This window comes from Myotis yumanensis, unplaced genomic scaffold (assembly GCF_028538775.1).
Source record: "Myotis yumanensis isolate MYYU_CA2020_CCGP unplaced genomic scaffold, mMyoYum1.0.hap1 SCAF_1, whole genome shotgun sequence".
NCBI lineage: Eukaryota > Metazoa > Chordata > Mammalia > Chiroptera > Vespertilionidae > Myotis > Myotis yumanensis.
In genome coordinates, this window is record NW_027223752.1 from 128,790,105 (window position 1) to 128,811,612 (window position 21,508).

Below are 21,508 nucleotides of genomic sequence, written 5' to 3' on the forward strand. Positions count from 1 at the left end.
TGCCCACTACAAGGAGGCACGTCATACATGTCATTTCTATTCCTTGCCATTAGACTGTTTCAAACTATGTAGTGAATAACTAATTTCACTAAAAGTATATTAAAAATAATCCAGTTCCTCAAAATAATCTATTTTAACCAAGAAAAATTGCTCAGACAAGTGAGAAAAAAAATTCTCAGGAAGATGCATAACACATTGTACTTTTTTATTCCCCTTCATAGTATATATTCTGTAGTTTGGGTGACATGATTTATCAAAATTTTGAAATACTCAGGTTGACCTTTGCACACTAATTACCCTCAAAATGTATTTTATAAGTTTAGTACTAATTCTTTAAATACCCTCTCTTTTATGAAAGCTACCCTTGTAAGAATATGATCAAAGCATCTCTCTTGAATTTTGTCTGGCTTAATCCTGGCTTTCAGACTACTTATAATATACATAATGTCTCTTGATCATTATTGAATTATCTATTACTCATCAGAGGGGAGAAATGTATTCTATTAGTTATAAAAATTAAGAAATATGTTGAGAATAAAAGTTGAGCAATATTAAATAAAGATAAAACATTATAAAATGCATAATTTAAATTATTTGGCCTCCAATTTATTAATATCCTCATTAAAATTTATATTTGTAGAAAATATTTTAACCCCTTTTTTCTTTTTATTACATTATATTACAATAATATTTTCTCAGTTTCTTTAAAGTGAATTTGTATATTGGGAACATTAATTTAAATAGTATTCATTTGTTGTATCTTTTGTTTATGCATGTCTATACTAAAACCAAAATTAATGTCTTACTTTGTGTTAGTTTGGCATGTTTTAACCTTTTAGTAATATGGTAAACCAAAAAACACATTATTGAACAATTAACATAACTTACTCATTGTGGGAGTAAGTTATGTTAATATTAGATATTTTGTGTTGGTTTTATTAACAACAGAATTTAAGAACTAACAAAAAGGTGGTAAGTCATATAAAAAACTCTTTTTATATGGTCTTCAAGTATGGTCAGCATTGATTATAGTTAGCTTTTATAGTTGTACAAATTTGAAGATTTGCTACATTTTCTGTGGAAATTTTTCACCACTATCTTGGTTTCCAGTGTACTAATGAATGTAGCCAAAAACATAAAACTATGACTTTGAAATTATTATTCATTCATTCATTTACTCACTCATTTTCATATACATTACTAGAGGCCCAGCCCACAAATTCATGCACCAGTGGGGTCCCTCAGCCTGGCCTGTGGGATCAAGCTGAAACTGGCTCTCTGACATCCTCCAAGGGGTCCCGGATTGTGAGAGGGTGCAGGCCAGGCCGAGGGACCCCACCTGTGCATGATTGGGGCTGGGGAGGGACACAGGAGGTTGACCAGCTGGGGAGGGACTTCGGGAGGGCTCCAGGGTGTGTCTGGCCCATCTCTGGCTCACATTCCACAAACAGCTAGTTGCATGGTAAACAGATTTGTATGCCTCTTTGCAAACCTGAGTATGATTCTGGTACTTGTGTGGATGTGAGTGGTACTTTTTCCCCCCTAATTCCAACACTAGTTTATGTATATATAGCAGTAAATCCAGGTCTGTAATTTCTAAATGCCACCAGGAGAAAGCATGTACAACTATGGGTTTTTAGTTACAGCTCCTGATTTCCTCCAGTTCTATTCCTTTTAACTCTTCTGAGATTGAGCTGAATCTTGATCATTCTAAGACAATGTCAGGTAGAATTTTGAGATTAATATTAATTTTCCCCTTTGCTAATTAATTTCAGTCCCCTCACTAACTTTCTCCAGAAGTGTCAAGAATTCCACCATCCCCCTGTTCTTTGTATAAACAATGTTAAAGAAAAGTAGACTCAGCCAGTTTTTAGTCCAGGGGATCATAAATATAAATAAGAGGAAACCTTTTCCTACAAGAATCTTTTGGATTCTTTTCATAATCTGTCTCCTTAAATCAGTATTTATTGTAGATTCACTAGACAAAAGAAGCAGCTGTTTCCCTTTTTGTCTTTAATATTTCAGATTTGCTCTCAGTAGCTATTCTTCAAAGCCATTAAAGGAAAGCAAGTATTTACGATTCTCTTTTGTAATTGTGAGCACTCACCAGGCCATCATTATGAGGGCGATCTTTTTTGTTGTTACAAGCTATTAACGTTAAGGGCCTTATACAGCAGCCAGCTTGAAAAGCAACCTTAACTGTGGTATGATGCACCAGATTTGGTTTATCCAGCCATGGGTGGAAAGAACCCTAAGTTTACTTTACTTGTAAATATTCACTGTAATAGATAATTTGTTTGTTGTAAGCTGCAATGTAAAACCTCAATAAAACTACTGTACTTCTTGATGTTATTAAAAGATGTATTTTTACAAAAAAAATACATTTACTAAGATGGTAATGTTCTCCAGTTTCAACAATATAACTTGAAAGGCAAAAAAAAAGGAGAGAGAAGCAAAGAATGAGGGCAAATTATAAAGTTAATAATAATTTAGAACTACAAAAACAATTCTCTTCATCTTGTCTAAGAATACTTTTTTTCACAAATGTTAATTCTCTATTTCCAAAAGTATTTTCTTACCATTCCACTGAGACATTTATTTTCTATACTTTTAATAAGATGAGGATAAATGGAAGATTTACAAGTAAGATAAGTAGAATTGCATGAAACATGAACATATCCCTAATCACATATAATGGATCTTTAGAACACATTAAACATCTTACTTTTCAATTTAGTGAATGGTGAAAAGTTCAAAATGTAGTTTTAAATCCTAACTTTTTTTTAAATATGAAAATGCTCAACACAAAAAATAAAATTTTTATTAATTTTAAAAGACACTTATTTTAGGCAGTGAACTAGAATAAGGCAGTTTCTTTTTCAGGTGACCTCATTTTGGAGGCCTTGATTGGATTCAGTAGTACTGTTCTTACTCATTCATTTTCAAAATTGCCAGTGAGCTATGAGATGGATTCCTGGACCTCCTGAACTCATTTCTGCCTATTGTGTCTGTCTGTGCACTATGCAACTAGCTTCTCTTTCTTGCCTTTGTTATTTAATCACTTCTGATTTATCTTTGGCAAGAAAATATCATTTTATAAGTGAAATGTATGCCTGTTTTCCAACACCAAGCAACACAGGAATTATTCTGCTTTCAGTTGGAGAATTAGAAGAGTGCTTCTTTGAATAGTTATAAAAGAGGCTTCTGGAAAATATCACAGAAAATGCCCCAATTGGAATTTACAGTGAAACTTAAAATATTACCGAAGAGCCCTAGATGGTTTGGCTCAGTGAACCTGCAGACTGTAGGGTCCTGGGTTCGATTCCAGTCAGGGGCACATGCATGGGTTGCAGGAGGCAGCCAATTAATGATACTCTCTCATTACTGATGTTTCCATCTTTCTTTCCCTCACCATTCTTCTCTGAAATCAATAAAAATATATTAAAAAATATTACAGAAGAAAAACAATATATTTGCAATGGCCTTACCTAGATCACTTTCTGTAAACGTGAACTCACTCATCTTTGTAAATATGCAAGGTAATTTTACAACAATAGTGTAAATGTCCAGTTCCCGTGGCAACTATTCTTTGAAGATTATTTGACTTTCATAACATTTTTATTCCTGTTTTTTGAAATGAATAAACACTTGGTTACTCTCTTTATTATACTTTGCTTTGACTTTTAGATACAAAATCTCTCCAACTGGGGTTCACTTGGTAATTATTGCTTTAGTGCAGTGATGGCGAACCTATGACACGCGTGTCAGAGGTGACACGCGAACTCATTTTTTTGGTTGATTTTTCTTTGTTAAATGGCATTTAAATATATAAAATAAATATCAAAAATATAAATCTTTGTTTTACTATGGTTGCAAATATCAAAAAATTTCTATATGTGACACGGCACCAGAGTTAAGTTAGGGTTTTTCAAAATGCTGACATGTCGAGCTCAAAAGATTCGCCATCATTGCTTTAGTGCAAGGTATCTGTGCCATGGTTTTTCCTAAGAAGCAAGTGCTATAACTGAAAAGCAACAGTAATGAGTAGCCCAAGAGAGTAAACCCTGGTTTTGAACAAGGTTGTTAAATTTTGGAAGAGAAAGTGACTGAGCACCCTCCACAATGTGTGTCTGTAGTTTCAGCTATGATCTAGTCAGTAAATTTAGTTTCTATTTCTGTGTAGATCACATTTACACAAAGTAATAACTACATTTTTAAAAATGTAATGAATGAAAAAACTTTGTCTTTTGTATTTTCCAATCTAATGCTTATTCCTGTGTCACATAAGGGTTGCAGAAAGATAATTTGCATATGTGTCAGGCTTTATAAAAACCATTGTTGTGTGATTTCAAGCAGCTCAATTTATCCTGTTATTTTAATGTTAAAAAGATCCATGTACATAAAATTTACATAGACTAGACTGTTCAATTGAAGTATTACGTTTATTTTTAGATGTATTTTTGTTTTATTTTTGTAAGCTATTAACTGTGTAAGGGGTGAAACAGAATATCTAACTTGAACTGCTGTCCATGAAAATGAGAAGTCACTAATATTTAGCAGTCTTGAAAAAAATTAAAAATAAGTATTTGAACCTGGCTCAGTGAATTGAGCTTCGACCCATGCACCAAGAAGTCACCATTTCAATTCCTGGTCAGGGCACATGTCTGGATTGCTGGCTTAATTCCCCAGTAGGGTGTGTGCAGGAGGCAGCCAATGGGTGTTGTCTGTCAGATGTTTCTATCACTCTCTCCCTCTCCCTTCCTCTCTCTCTAAAAAAAATCAATAAAAACATTAAAAAAAATCATTTGACACTTTGTTCCATTTTCTGTTTTAGGTTTTAACAGCATGAACTTGAGGCAGGACAGTAAGAAGTTAGGAACATTCCTTGGCAATTGGAACGAAGAAACGGAGACAGCTGATTTAAACTGGCCGCATCCAGCCCTGACTCACCTGCTTTTTTCTCCCTTGCATGACCGCTCCCTTAAGCATTGAGCCCTCGGGACAATGAGGTACTGACCATCATCAAATAATCTTAGGAACAAAGCATCAGGTCTATTGATCACAGAGACAGGGTTTTGGTTAGACTAGAGATAACATCTAGGACTCAGTAGTGTTTCAGCTCTAGGCCCAGAAAAGCAGCAAAACCAGAAAAAGCTACATCATGGCTGACATCGGGACCAATTTCAATGACCAATGACCCTCTGCCCTGGCACTGACCAATCAGTAGAGATCACAACCCTGAAAGGACACACCTGGAAAGCTGCTGACTATTCTATTGAGATCCTCTCCAGAGACCTCCCCTAAAATTCCTGCCTTTAAAAAACATATAAACTTTAAGGCAAAGGACCTAGTGTGTGCGTATGTGCTCTCTCTCTCTCTCTCTCTCTCTCTCTCTTCCCCCAGCACATTGCCCCCTCCTTTCCTTAGAAGGTACCCTTTGCTTTCTTTCTCTTAAGCTCCAAGGGCCCTTCTTTTGCCTTTGTAACTTGTTTCCTGAGTCCATGCAGCCCAGCTGGCTCACAGCTTCTGCCTCTGTGACTTTCTTTCTAAAAGGCTAAATAAACTTCTTGCACTAGAGTTTTTGGCTCTGCATTCTTTCTTTGCCAAACTCAAGAACCAAGGTCTAACACTGCTGCTAACAAACTAATAATGAAACATTCATGGAACACAATCTGTTGGAGGTTACCACCAAATGAATAAGTACTTATTGTATGTAATCTGACATTTTGTTGTGCTATATCTCTGATTTACTAAAAATTAAAATCAATATATAGCACTTTTACTTTTATATGTATGTTACTATAATCAAAATGTTTTGTGATATGTGTGCCTAGGGAAGGGAAAATTCATTAATATATTTAAATTTATGCTTATACAGGTAGTAATATTTGCCTTTGAGTATTAAAATAAGTATGTAAGCTGGCCACTGATTACTTTCCAAACTATTCTATTTATTAAAATTTAGAGTTGCTTTGATTTTACAAGAGCAGAAACTTAGAAGGAAATTTATAGGTCAACTATTTCAACATCAAATTTTTAGTTAATTTTTCCATGCTTCCTATAGAGAAATAGAGACAGGATTAGAATTAACTAGGTCACACTGCCTCCTTCTCCCACTCTGTAATCCTATTAGTAAACCCCATTGTTAAAAGGAGAAAATCATCTAGGTCTTATTTATTTATTTATTTATTTATTTATTAAATATATTTGTATTGATTTCAGAGTGGAAAGGAGAGGGCGAGAGAGAGATAGAAACATCAATTATGAGAGAGAATCATTGATTGTTTGCCTCAGGCATGCCCCACACTGGGGATAGAGCCCCCAATCTGGGCCTGTGCTCTGACCAGGAATCAAACTGGCGATCTCTTGGGTCATAGGTTGATACTCAACCACTGAGCCATGTGGCCGGGCTAGATCACATTTAGGTAAAAAAAATTCATTTAAAAAATACATAAGGAATTTGAGTAGGAAAAGGTAAATTTTGATTCCAAGGAATCTTACCAATATGTGTCACAATTTGAAATGCTATAAAGAGAACCATTAATTTAAAAATAAGATGTGATTTATGAATGTTAATGTAATTAAACAAGGATGGCACTAGACTAAGGTGATTCAAATGTCTCGGTAGCCAACACAAGCAAACTAAGACCTAAGCCAGAGTCAATGTACTCAAATCCAAGAAAACGAAACAAGAAGAACCAATCATAAACAGTCAGCAAGGCTTTTATAGATAACTGATGAAGCCACACCCAATCAAATAATTTCCTTGTTTTGCTTCCAGGTCTTTTCTATAAAAAATCTCTCCCCTCGCTCTGTTGGTGGAGTGCTACTGCCACCTTTGGTTTGGTGCTGCCGGATTGATATCGATGTGTGCTTACATAAATTCCTGAACATTTTCATGTGCTCCACTTTAGCTTTAAGATTAGCTCCTTCACATTTAAAAGAGAGGCTCTGTGCGTTATAATAATTCTAAAGTCCTCCTCTTTCTTGAATAGAAAGTGAATTAGACTATGGATTAACACCACTAGATGAGTAGTCAACCATAAGGATTCCAAAAATCAGATCTACTTCGGATTACATCAGTAACTGCTTGTGCTTAATCAGACCATAATAAATAAATAAATTAATAAATTAATAAATAAATAAATACTATGTAAGTGATGAAACATTGTTTTCTATCAACAATGAGATCATATTCTGGAATGAAGGAAAGGCATTTAAATAAATGAAATAGAGTAGATAACTTTGTATGTATATATATTCTAAAAAAGGGAATAATCAGTTCCACTTGGTAGGTCAGGGAAGGCTTGCAAATGTAGACACTATAGCTGAGTCTGCAAAGATCAGTAGGAACGATCAAGGCAACAGGTATAGAAGGGTATTTCAGGCAGCAAGATTGACACGAGCCAAATAAAATGGTACAAGACAGTAAACGCTCAGGATAATGTAAGGTAGACCAGGTTCTGGACACAAATAGTTTGTGTGCTCTGATTAAGGATTGACTTCATCTGATAGTTAGCAGGAGGCCATTGAATGGCTTTATCAGAAAAAGAATAAATAACTATTCTTATTTTAGACAGATTAGTCCTGCAGAAGTATGGAAGATAGAGTGATGGCTGAGAGTGATTATAAAAAAACACCAAAAATAACACTATAAAGGGAAATTATGGTAGCTTAGGTGAGAAATAAAAAGGGCATAGTTATGGATTGGGGAAAAGTTTGGATTCCAGAGTTGGCAATAAGTTAGTATCCATATGGTCCAATGGCTACTTCAATCACTATAAAAAAAAAATAGACTATGTTGTCCCACAGATAACTCAGAATTTACTTGATCTATATAAAAATATTCTATCTCTAGCTAGTATGGCTAAGTGGATAGAGCGTTGGCCTTTGGACTGAAGGGTCCCAGATTTGATTCCAATCAAGGGCATGTGCCTCGGTTATAGGCTCCATCCCTGGCCTTCGTTGGGGCACGTGCTGGAGGTAACCAATCCTTGTGTCTCTCTCACAAGAATGTTTCTCTCTCTCTCTATCTCTTCCCCTCCCTTCCACTTCTTTCTAAAGAAAAAAAAAATCAAAGGGAAAATATCCTGTATCCTGAGGTGAGGATTAACAACAACAAAGAATATTCGGTATCCCTGGAAAAGGATGTACAGAAGGGATATGAGAAAGCAGGGCAGCTAGCTACTCTTTCCATCTTTTTCACTTATTAGGGTAACACAGTTTCTCATTTTTATGCTCTCTTTACATGCGGTTTTTATGATCCTTTCTCTTCAGACCAGCTTTTTTTCTCCCCATCATGCAAAAGAATATGGCCCAGATATGGTGATCTTAAATACTAGAACTGCAACCCTCAAAGAAGAGATCAGACCAGCCTAGCTGTACTCAGGGTGTTGGGTAATATGGCCTGCTACCTACTCAGCAAATGGCCGTGGGAAGCATACTCTAAGAAGAGATTCTGGTAAGTTTTCTGAGACGTGGATCTGTAGCCAAGAAAGAAACACATTGGGATCATATGGACGTAGAAAGAAAGCCAATTTGGGTGAGAAGAATTAATTCAGTTTTTCTATGATTTCAAGATGGTTGGAAGAACATTCTCAGGAGGTATTTGGATATATAAGTTGAGTGCAAAGAGGAACAATCTGAGATGGAGATACATTTGGAAGTCATTAACTTATAGGTGACAATTAAAGCCATAGGATTAAATGAGAATGTATGAGAGAGAACATCTGACTAAACATTGACTGCAAAAATATAGAAAGAACCAGGAAATTGATGAAAAAATAGAGATAGAAATAAGTTAAAAAGAACATATTTTAATATGGAGTTGGAGAGAATGATATAGGGAAAAGGAAGCACATAATTCCAACAAATGGATTACAGAACAGTATCGAAGATTAATAATATAAGAGATTATATGCAGAGATTAATAATATAAGAAATGAAATGAGGGGAGAAGACTATAGGCTATCACTGGTCATATTAGCAAGAACAGTTTTAGTGGAGTGATAATAATTTTCAGCAGTGGGTCAAGAAGAAATGGTAGATGAGAAATCTAAGACGGGTCTGGGTCATTCCTTCAAATGTGAAGACAGGGGCAGACAGTGTTGAAAGGTCTATTAAGTCAGTTCCCAATAAGAAACAAAGCACACAAATATAGGGGAAAGAGTTAATAAATTGCTGAAGCAAGGTATCCAGGGATTAGTTGAATTCCCATCTACAGGGGATTAGCTCCAGGCAGAAAAAGAGACTTCTTTCTAAAAATATGACAGAGGCTGGTACATTTTGCCCTATCTAAGCTCTTCCATAAATATTTACATTTTAGTTGCATAACTTTTTGTACGGATATTTTTTAAATTAAACTATGATGGCATGTGGTAAACTATTTTTTAATATATTTATTGATATTTTTACAGAGAGGAAGGAAGAGTGATAGAGAGTTAGAAACATCCATGAGAGAGAAACATTGATCAGCTGCCTCCTGCACACCCCCTACTGGGGATGTGTCCGCAACCAAGGTACATGCCCTTGACCAGAATCGAACCTGGGACCCTTCAGTCCGCAGGCTGATGCTCTATCCACTGAGCCAAACCGGTCAGGGCAATTTATTTTTAAATTAAACTTATTGGAGTGACATTGGTTAATGAGATTGTATAGGTTTCGAGTGTACATTTCTATGATACATGATCTATATATTGCATGTGTGCCCACCACCCAATGTCAAATGGTCTTCTATCACCATATAATTGGCCTCCTCTACCATTTACTACCCCCCCCCATTCCTCTTCCCTCTGGTAACCACCATGCTGCTGTCTATGTAAAAGTTTGTAATTTGTTGTTTTTTATAATATATTTTCATTGATTTCAGAAAGAGAGGGAGTAAGAGATAGAAACACCAGTGATGAGAAAGAATCATTGATCGGCTATCTCCTGCACATAGTCCATTAGGGATCGAGCCCACAACCTGGACATGTACCCTGACTGGAAATAGAACTGTGACCTCCTGGTTCATAGATTGATGCTCAGCTACTGAGCCACACCAGCCAGGCAGCATCTCAGAAATTTGAAAATGTCATCTTGTCATTCTCATTTGTCTCTATGTATCATTTGATCTCACCTTCTATTTCATCTATGACCCAGTCATTTTTTAGTAGTATGTTGCTTAATCTCCACGTATTTGGGGGTTTGGTTTTTTTTTCACTTTTTAAAAAAATGTTCTAATTTCAAAGCATTGTGGTCAGAGAATAAGCTTGGTACGATTTCAATATTCTTAAATTTGAGGCTAGTTTTGTGACCCAACATGTGTTCCATCCTTGGAATGTTTCATATGCACTGGAGAAGAATGTATAATCTGATATTCTGGGATGAAAGGCTCTGTAAATGTCAATTATGCACATTTGTTTTAATAGGTCATTTAAGGCCAGTATTTCTTTTTTTTTATTTTAGTGTACTTTTATTGATTTCAGAGAGGAAATGAGAGGGAGAGAGAGATAGAAACATCAATGATGAGAGAGAACCACTGATCAGCTGCCTCCTGCATGCCCCCTACTGGAGATCCAGCCTGCACTGGGGACATGTGTCCTGATTGGGAATAGAACCATGACCTCCTGGTTCATAGGTTGATGCTAAACCACTGAACCACACCAGCCAGGCAAGGCCAGTATTTCTTTATTGATTATCTGTTTCAGTGATTTATCTGGAGTTGTCCATGAAGTATTTAGGTCCCCTACTATGATTGTGTTTTTGTCATTTTCTCTCTTTAGTTCTGTTAGTAGTTGCCTTATATATTTTGGTGCTCCTTGATTTGGTACACATATATTGAGAAGTATTATGTCTTCTTGAGGTAGTATCCCCTTTTTCATTATAAAATATAGATCTTTGCCTCTTGTTACCTTTGTTATCTTGAAATCTGTTTTGTCTGACAAAAGTATAGCTGCATCTGCTTTTCTGTGGATGTGATTTGCTTGGGAATCATTTTTCATCCTTTCACTTTGAGCCTGTACTTGTCTTTGCAGTTTAGATGTGTCCCCTGAAGGCAGTATATAGTTGAATTTTAAAAATCTAACCTGCTACTCTGTGTTCTTTACTTAGTGAATTCAGTCCATTTATTTTAGGATAATTATTGATGTATGAGGATTTCCTATAGCCATTTTATCTGTTGGTTCTTTTCCTTTGTGTTATTGTCTGTTGTTTTTGTTTGATGGTATTCCATACTTTATTACTCTGTTTCCTTTTTTGTAAGTTAGGTGTCTTTGTTTATGTGTGTGTGTGTGTGTGTGTGTGTGCGCGCGCGCGTGTGTGTGTGTGTGTGTGGTTACCATTAGGTTTATGAAAAAAAAAGTTGTATGTTTACAGTAGTCATTCTTTTAATGCATCTGATAATTATCTTCCTTTACAAATTCAGACCTTTACCCCCTCTTTTTTATGTTTTTGTTGTAAAAAATTATTCCTGTTTATGTTGGTGGTCTTACCTTTACTTTTGTGACCCTTTGTTCTTTGTTTCAGTTAGAATAACCCCCTTGAGTATTTCCTGCAATGAAGATCTTCTAGTAATAAATTGCCTCAGCTCTGTATGTGTGAAAAAGTCTTTATTTCTCTTTTATATCAAAAGGATAACTTTGCTGGATATAAAATTTTTGATTGGTAATTTCTCTCTTTCAGTTGTTTGAATACTTGTTTCCACTCTCTTCTGGTTTGTAGTTTCTGCGAAGTGTGATGATAACCATATATGGACTTTCTTTTATAGGTTACTCTCCTCTTTTCATTGGCTTCCTTGATAATTCTTTCTTTGTTATTAATTTTTTTCTCATTCAACTTTGTTTCAATGTATCTAAAAATTCTGAGACAGATTTTTGTCAAGTTGTTTCCATTAAAACATACTGATTTTTACAACTAACTTAAAAGCTGCCATGCACACATACAAAAAACACCAAATGGTCCACAAAATATTATCCTTTCCTTCTGAAGGTTTTACAATGCCTTGTAATTATTAACTAGTCTTTTAATATTAAACTTAAATGACCACTTGAGACAAACAGTTCTGAGACCATCCTTCCACCACTAAGACTAACTGGGTTGGAAGATATTAGGGATATAGGTAATATTGGTACCTGGCATGGAGGTCACTTTTGCTCAAGTCATCATCACAACTGAAGTAAAGTCAGTTGAAATCCAAAATGAAGCTTTGTCATTAATGTTTGACAGTTTTAATAAAATGATGGAGAAGGCCTTATTGTATTGAGGTAATTGGGTGTTCTTTTTGCTTCTTGGAATTGAGAATCTAGATTTTTCCAGAGGTTTTGGAAGTTCTTGTCAACTATTTGTTTGAATAGACTCTTTGTTCCTTTCTCCTTTACTTCTTCTTCTGGTATGTCTATTATTCTTATATTTATCTTCCTGATGGATTTAGATCATTCTTGTAGAGGTCTCTCATTTTTCATGATCAAGTCTTACCTCTACATTATTTCTAGATTTCTATCTTCAATATGACTATTTTTTTCTTTCACGTGATCAGCTCTATTTCCAATGCTCACTAATTCATTTTGACCTTTTTCATTAAGTCCTTCATCTCCAGAATTTCTATTTGTTTTTCTCACTTTTTTTATTGAATTTATTAGGGTGATATTTGTTGATAAAATTATATAGGTTAAAAGTGTACAATTCTATAAGACATCATCTGTATATTTTATTGTGTGTTCAGCACCCAAAGTCAAGTCTCCTTACGTCACCATTTATGTCCACTATACTTTCTTTTACCTCCCCTCAACACTTTTTCCTCTAGTAATTACCATACTGTTGTCTGTGTTTATGAGTTCTTGGTTTTTTTGTGTGTGTTGTCTTTTTTTTTTTTGCTTAATCTCCTCACTTTTTTTACCCAGTCCCCTCCCTTCTTACAGCTGTCAGTCTATTATATATGAGTCTGTTTTTATTTTGTTTGTTAGTTTATTTTGTTCATTGGATTCCACATAAAAGTAAAATCATATGATACTTGTTTTTCCCTGAATGGCTTATTTTAGTTAGCATAATACTCTCCAGGTTAATCATATGATACTTGTTTTTTCCCCTCACTGGCTTATTTCAGTAGCATAAAACTCTCCAGGTCAATACATGCTGATGAAAATTATAAGAGTCCCTTCTCTTTTAAGAGTGAGAAATAGTTCATCATATAAATGTACCACAGCATTTTCATCCATTCATCAGTGATGGACACTTAGGCTGCTTCTAAATCTAGGCTATTATAAATAACACTGCAATGAACATAGGGGTGAATATATTCTTTTGAACCAGTGTTTCCTGTTTTTTTTAAATATACTAGGTATAGTGGTTATTAATGAAGATTTTGTAATCAAAGAAAACATGCTAATTTCAAAACATCAAAAGTTCTCTATTCAAAGTAATGGCTATCACTAGCTACACATTTCCCCCATCTTTCAGGTAATTTGTGGATACCGTCCCAATAGAACTTTTCTTGTTTTGAGACAAACCATACAGAGACCCAATTTTCACTTCTTTGTATGTTTTGAAGTGCTGCTCAGAATGTACGTGTGTCATCGATCGGAACAAGTGGTAACCTGAAGGAGCAAGGTCTGGTGAATATGGCAGGTGGGTTAATACTTCTCAGGCAAGATCTTTTAACGTGTCTTTAACTGGTTTTGAAGTGTGTGATGATGCGTCATTATGAAGCAAAATTACTTTGCCCTGTCTTCTGGCACATTCTGGTAGTTTCACGATCAAAGCGTGGTTCAAATTGATTATTTGTTGTCAGTAGCGACCAGTATTAATGGTTTCACTTGGTTTTAGAAGCTCATTGAATTTGATGTTAGCTGTGGGTTTGTCATATATGGCCTTTATTACATTGTGGTATGTTCCCTGTATTCACACTTTGCTTAGAGTTTTTATCATAATGAGTGCTGGATTTATAAAATGCCTTTTTCTGCATCTATTGATATGATCACATAATTTTTATCTTTAATTTTGTTTCCTGATGTATCGTGTGTGTTGATTTGCAGTTATTGTACCAACCTTACATACTGGAATGAATCCCATTTGATCATGGTGTATGATCTATTTAATGTATTGCTGGATACAGTGTGCTAAAACTTTGTTGAGGATTTTAGTATCCACTAGAAGCCTTTTGCATGAAGATTCGTGCAATAGGCCTTCCTTCCCCTGGCTGCTGGCACCGGTTTTCCTCCGGTACCTGGGACCCAGGCCTTTGGTCCGGCCACAGCGGAGAAGCCAAGCCTCTTCAGCCTTCAGTCTTCAGTCTTCACTCTGGCTGGAGTCTTCAGTGTTCACTCCACTCCTGTGTATGCAAATTAACCACCATCTTTGTTGGGTTAATTTGCATAGTCACTCTGATTGGCTGGTGGGCATAGCGGAGTGACACCAATTTTCATGTTTCTCTTTTATTAGTGTATATATCAGAATATTGGCCTATACTTTTCCTTTTTTTATAGTGTCTTTATCTGATTTTGGAATTGGGATAAAACTGGCCCTGCAAAATGAACTTGAGAATCTTATATCCTCTTGATATTTTTAGTACCATTTGAGGAGGATAGATGTTAGTTCTTTATTGAATGTTTGGTGAAATTCACCTGTGAAGCCATGTGGTCCAGGGCTTTTGTTGTTGTTGGGAGTTTTTTTGTTGGCTGGTTGGTTGGTTGGTTGGTTGTTTGTTGTTTTGTTGTTGTGGGTTTTGTGTGTGTGTGTGTGTGTGTGTGTGTGTATGTGTGTGTGTGTGCTTATTACTGCTTCAGTTTTTTTAGTTGTAATTTGTTTATTCAGATTCCTGATTATTCCTGATTCAGTATGGAAAATTGTATGTTTCTAGGAATTTATCAATTTTTTCTATATTATCAATTTTGTTGGCTAACACTTATTCATAATATTTTCTTACAATCCTTTGCATTTCTTTGGTGTCAGTTGTTACTTCTCCTTTTTCATTTTTTATTTAATTTATTTGAGGCCTCTTACTTTTATTCTTGATGATTCTGGTAAAGAGTTTGTCAATCTTGTTAATTTTTTCAAAGAACCAGCTCTTAATTTTATTGATGCTTTGTATATTTTCCTTAGATTTTTATTTCATTTATTTTTGTTCTGGTATTTAGTATTTTCTTTTTCCTACTCACTTTGGGCTTTGTGTGTTGTTATTTTTCAAGTTCATTTAAGTATAAAGTTAGATTGTTAATTTGAATGTTTTTCTTATTTCTTGAGATAGGTCTGTAATGCTATGAATTTTCCTTTTAGGATGACTTTCACTGTGTCCATACATTTTGGGTTGTTCTCATTTTCATTTGTTTAGAGGTATGTTTTGTTTTCCTTGATCTCCTTGTTAACCCGTTCATTGTTTAGTTACATTTTATTAGCCTCCATGTCTTTGTGTGTTTTTTTCTGTTTTTTTTTATGATTGATTTCTAGTTTCATATTATTATGGTCAGAGAAAATGCTTGCTGTAATTTCAATCTATTTGATCTGGTGTATCACTTAAGAACACCTTTTCCTTGTTAATTTTCTGTCTGAAAGTTCTATCCATTGATGTCAATAGGGTGTTAAAATCCTCTACAATTACTGAATTACTGTCTATCTTTCCGTTTATGTCCATCAAGGTTGCTTTACATATTTAGGTATTCCTATATTGGTTGCATAAATGCTTATAAGTGTTATATCCTCTTGTTAGATTGCACTCTTTATCATTATGTAGTGTCCTTCTTTGTCTCTTACTATAGCCTTTGTTTTAAAGTCTATTTTGGCAGATATAAGTACCTCTTCCCCAGTTTTGTTTTTCATTTCCATTTGTATAAAGTATCTTTCTCCATCCCTTTTTGTGTGTACTTTTCATTCTGATGTGAGTCTCTTTTAGATAGCAGATATATGGGTCTTGTTTTCTTATCCATTCAGATACTCTATGTCATTTTATTGGTGTATTTATGACATTTTTTTGAAAATTATTATTTATAGCCACATATTTATTTCCATTTTGTTATTTTAACTACAGTTAACAAACATAATTTGTTCCAGAAGACTGTTCAAAAACTGTTCTTTTCACCAATGGAAATAACATAAGTTGAATTAATCTGTTCCAGACCCCCAACAGCAAAAAAAACATAAAAATATTCAAAGCACAATTTCCTGAAATGTTAACAATGTGAGGTTTAGTGGTAAACTAATTCATATCCATGCACTCTCTCCTTAGTTTGTCACCTGAGAGACCCATGACTGAGCATACTGTTATCGGCATAAAAGGGTTGTTGAGTTGAGAACTTAAGTTTTGTTCAACAACTAAGAAATTTTTCTGTCAAGAACTGAATTGTTTAAGATGGGAGATTTTTGAAAACTAAAGTTTGATTTATGTTCCTCTTTTTTTTCTTCCTCTTCTTTTTAAAGTAGGCCCTTTAACATTTTTTTAAATGCTGGTTTGGTAGTAACAAACTCCTTTAGCTTTTTCTTGTCTGGGAAGGACTTCATTTTCCTTCAATTTTAACTGATAGCCTTGTTAGTAATGTAATCTTGGTTGTAGACCCTTGCTTTTTATTACTTTGAATATTTCATGCATATCACTTCTGACCTGACATGTTTCTGTTGAGTTCAGCCAAGTTTTATGAGAGCTCCTTTTAGGTAACTATCTTTTTTTTTTGCTGATTTTAAACTTCCTTTTTATTTCTTTAACCTTTGGTGTTTTAATTATGATGTGTCTTGATGTAGGTCTCTGAGTTCTTCTTGTTTGTGACTCTGTACTTTCTGGACTTGTGTGTTGTTTTTCTTCACCAGGTTAAGGAAGTTTTCAGTTATTATTTCTTCAGGTAGATTCTCAATCCCTTTCTTATTCTCTTCTCCTTCTAATATCCCTTTGATAGCAGATATTAGTACACTTCATGTTGTCCCCCCAAAAAAACTAATCAATCCTCGTTATTTTTTTTTCTTATTGCTGCTCAATTAGAGTGTGTTTTGCGATATTGTCTTCCAAATTGCTGATTGAATTGTCTACTTCATCTGACCTATGGTTTAGTTCTTCCCAGTGTATTCTTTATTTCAAATATTATAGTCTTTATTTCTGACTGGTCATAGTTTTGTGGTTTCTATTTTGTTCTTTTTTAAAGTTTCAGTCTTTTTGGTAAAGTACTTGTTTTGTTTATTGACTTTCTGAGTTCAAAGTGAGTGCTTATCTTTGTTTTTTTGCATCTCATTGAGTTTTTTCTGAACTGCAATCTTAAATTCTCTGATATTTACATCACATATTTCCACATCTTTAAGTTTATTTTGTGGATATTTTTAAATTTTCTTTCTGAGCTTCCTTGTTACCTGGGTTATTTTTGGTACTTGATGAGTTCATTCTCTGTCCAAGCATCTATGTCTGAATGGAACTTCTGTAATTGATTGCTAACAAGAACATTTTAAATTATGTTCCAATAGGTGTGATGAATCACCAGGTTTTAGCTCTCCTGCCATTCTCTGGCTTTTCAGAGCTCTGTGGAGTGGTGGATAATGGCCTGTGTGCTCTGGAAGGTGACACCTTCCATGTGATCCAGGTGTTTCAGTTTCAGAGGACCAACTGAGCAGAGTGTGCCACGCCAGCAAGACCAAGGGTGATCCCGAGTCGGGGGGTGAAAGGATTAAGGAAAGACAGACAAGAGAATAATAGCTGGGTCTCGGTGGGACGCTGCCTCCCTGATGAGGAGACAATGACAGCGCCCACAAGCCGTGTCTTTATTTTATAGCAGATGTCATGAGGCAAAGAAGGGGCGTGATCACATTGTTTACAGCATTCTCTTGAGTTTCAACCTCACTTAACTACATGCACCTGAACCCTATCACAAGGCACGTGGGGCTATGTGTTTGGACCATAGGTTCAAGCTTACAACCACAGCCGTTGGCTATGACTGTGCTGGGAAGGCCCTGCCCTCCAGCTGGGACTTGCACATGGCAATGAGAGGACCCTGTCCTTTCATTAGTCCGAGGCTTGAACCTGGCCAAAGCACCATAACCGCGCCCCACAGCAGAGGAACGTGGTGAGTGCTGGTGTTCCAAATTCGTGAAATACCAATGCTGTCCTCCACACCCAGACTCTGCTGGCAGTGCAACCTCAGTGTGTGGGGGTGGGGTGAGCTGGAAGAACCTTCTTTGTTGCTTTGCCCTCCAAGAAATTGTGACCAGCAGACCTCCACAGCATTCCCCTGCACCTCCACTTGACCTTAGGATTAGCCACAGAGTGTGCCCTTCACTTAGGTTAAAAGCATTTCTATAGTACAGTTCTCAGGACTACAGATAATGTGCTCTGCAATCTGACACAAAGGGTGAAGGTGGGTGAGCTCTGTGGAGGTAAGGAAAGGCAGCCAGGCCCTGCTGCTTTGTTTCTCTGTCTGGAGGCTGATTGCCAGACTACTGTGGCCACACCTCTGTGCTTCATTCTTGCCCAGGTCATTGGGTTCAGCTTTTCAGATCTCTGGAGTGGTGGATAACGGCCTATGTGCTCTAGAAGGTGATGCCTTCCATGTGATTCAATTGTTTCAGTTTCAGGAGCCATAACAAAAGCTGATATTGTCCATTTTTGCAGTAATGCTCACTAAATCTTTTTTGCTCTTCTTGGCTGAAGGGAGTAACATCCACAACCTGATTCCTCTCCTTGTTGAGCTGAGTTCTGCAGTGAGCTTTGGGCTGCAGGACTGTGTATGTGGCTCTTTTGAGCTCTTCTCCCTTCTCACCTCTTCAGTTCACTCCCACTTGCCCACTTTTAGATGTTTCGATGTACGGATTTCTCAGATGTGTTAGCACATTAAACAGAGAATCCTTTGTTAAATTATAGCTGTTCAAATTGTTGAAAATTCAAGAGGAGAGACTAAAAGGGAATCTCTCATGCTGTCATTTTTCTGATGTAACCAAAAATATTTAAATATCTGTCTTTTGTGGTGCAAACATTTTATGGATTTATTATTTTTTAAAAAGCTGTACAAAAATGTGTAAACAAACTAGTAGTTCATTGATATTTTAAAACAAAATACATGATAAAAACGGCATAAAAACTTTAAACGAACAAAAAAGGAAGACAAAACAGCTCAAAGACACCTTGGTTTTTCTGTCACCAATTGTCACAACTTTTACTAGAATTTAGATAGGAACAAGTTGTTTTGTTTTGTTTTCTAAAAATATACACAAACACTTTTATTTTCCAAGAACAAACAGGTTAGGAAGAAACAATAAAATGGGGATATTGTTTTATAATATAGGAAATAGTATATTGTGAACAGATGTTTAAGTTACTGAATTTCAGATAATAGCTACATTTTTTGTAAGAAAATATAAAATTTTTTTAAATTTTTTTTACTATGGGCCAACTACTATATTGGAAGAGGTTATCTAAAAGACTTGTCAGCTGGTTGACAGGAGACTCCACCTATGCATGCAGAGGCCGCTCATCCCCTCCTCTGTCCTTGAAATATACATTTTACTCACTGACACAGTGGAAAACTTTTTCGAAGATGCAACCTTGAGAGAGTAATATGTTGTTAAAACCATCTGGATGGTATATATGACTAAATACAGTTAGGAATTTTATATAAACTTTAAAAATCTGTCAAGCAGGTATGGATAGCTACTTGTCTTGAGAATACTGAAATCAAGCCTTGTAAGTTTCCTTATTTATTAATCCTGCCACTTACCTGTCTGGAATGGTCTGTCTCTTCCATCTCCTTTTACCCTTTCATACCAGTTTGCCATCCTACAGTATTAAAACCTCAAAAATATTTTCAATAGACTTCTAAAAACAAAGGTGCTAAAGCTTATTAATTAGACAACAGCCCAATTCATATTTCAAAGATTTGAGCAATTTGTCAGTCTCAGGGTGGTTAGCCCTGGTGAAGTTAGTGTTTAGAAGACCTGCAGTTTTAGAGCACTAATTCTCTAGTGTAGTCCCTGACCCAACATTTTGTTAGACATGAATACTCTCAGATTCATCTCAATCTACTGATACAAAAACTCTGGGATGGGGCCCAGGTATCTTTTGCGAAGCTTTCCAGATGATTCTCTGTTCTGTATATTGTGAACACCATTTTTTAAAGGTTGGCACTGGTTTATAGTAAATGTTGAAAGGGCCAACTGATACAAAAGAGACATTCCAATTTTACACTAATTTCATATACGTTTTAAGAAACTTTATTAATTCACTTTGAATGATAAAACATTTTATTTAAATACTGTACTTCATCAATTATTTTACTACATAATTGAATGAAAAAACACAAGAAAAGCACTTTAATAAACCTGCATTTTAGAGGAAGATGGTGGCTGGCAGGACAGAGGTGAGGGAGAGGGTGTGAGTGAGTGAGGGGGAGAAAGGGAAGTGTGTGAACGTGTGTGGTGTGTGAGTGAGTGAGGGACAATCAGACCCTGCAAGAGTATCAGGGGCTGGCAGACCAGGCTCTCCTGGACAGGGATCTCCTGCCACTGCTGCGGGCACTTCCTGGGCTACAGGGTTCTGGCACGGAGCCCATGCCATCTTGAAGGGGAGAGCAGCCTCTTCTAGGAACTCATCAACACCACCATCCAGACTGGCCTTGGACACTGCCTGGAACCCTGCAGCCACACCAGCCAAAGACCTGCTGCCTTGGCCACAAACCTGCAGACCCTAGAACGTCCACTTCCAAGGGCACATGGCTCCTGCAACAATAAGTGGGACTTCCTCCTCCCTGGATGCTGACCTGCAGACACCACAGTTGTGCCGAACCAGCACATGGGACCCCTTGCCCGTCAACCCGGCAGGCGGCCCCCGGGTGCCTGTGAGCTGCCCCTGAGCATGCACATATCCAACCAAGAGTGCATGGCCCCTGCAACAGAAACTTGGACTACCCCCTTCCCAGCTGCCATCCCACAGACGCTGTGGTCATGACACTCCAGCACGTGGGCCCCCAGAGAGCCTCCACTCTGGCAGGCGGCTCCTGGGCATCTCTGTGACGCACCACAGGGAGCGCACGTATCCAACCAAGGTCGCACAGCTCCAACAACAGGAAATTGGACTTCCCTTTTCCCAGTTGCCTGTCCACAGACACCGTGGTCACGCCACTCCAGTGCACAGGCCCCACAAGAGCCTGCAAACCTGGCAAATGGCCCCTGGCTGCTTCTGTGAGCAGCCGTTGAGCATGCATGTATCCAACCAAGGGCACACAGACCCTGCAACATGCACTCAGACTTCCCCGTTTCAGGTGCTAGCCCACAGATGCTGTGGTTGCGCAGCTCCAGCACTCAAGTCCCCAGAGAGCCTGCTGCCCCGGCAGGCAGCTCCAGGGCGCCTCCGTGAGCCACCACTGGGCTCGCATGTTTCCAACCAAGGACACACAGCTCCTGCAACAGAAAATGGGACCTCCCCATCCCTGGCTGCTGACCAATGGGCATCACGGTCGCACTGCTCTAGAGTGCAGGACCCCTAGCCTGCTGCCCTGGCAGGCAGATCCTGGGTGCCTCTGTGAGCTGCTGCAAGGCAAGAGCATACACAACCAAGGATGCATGGCTCCCATAG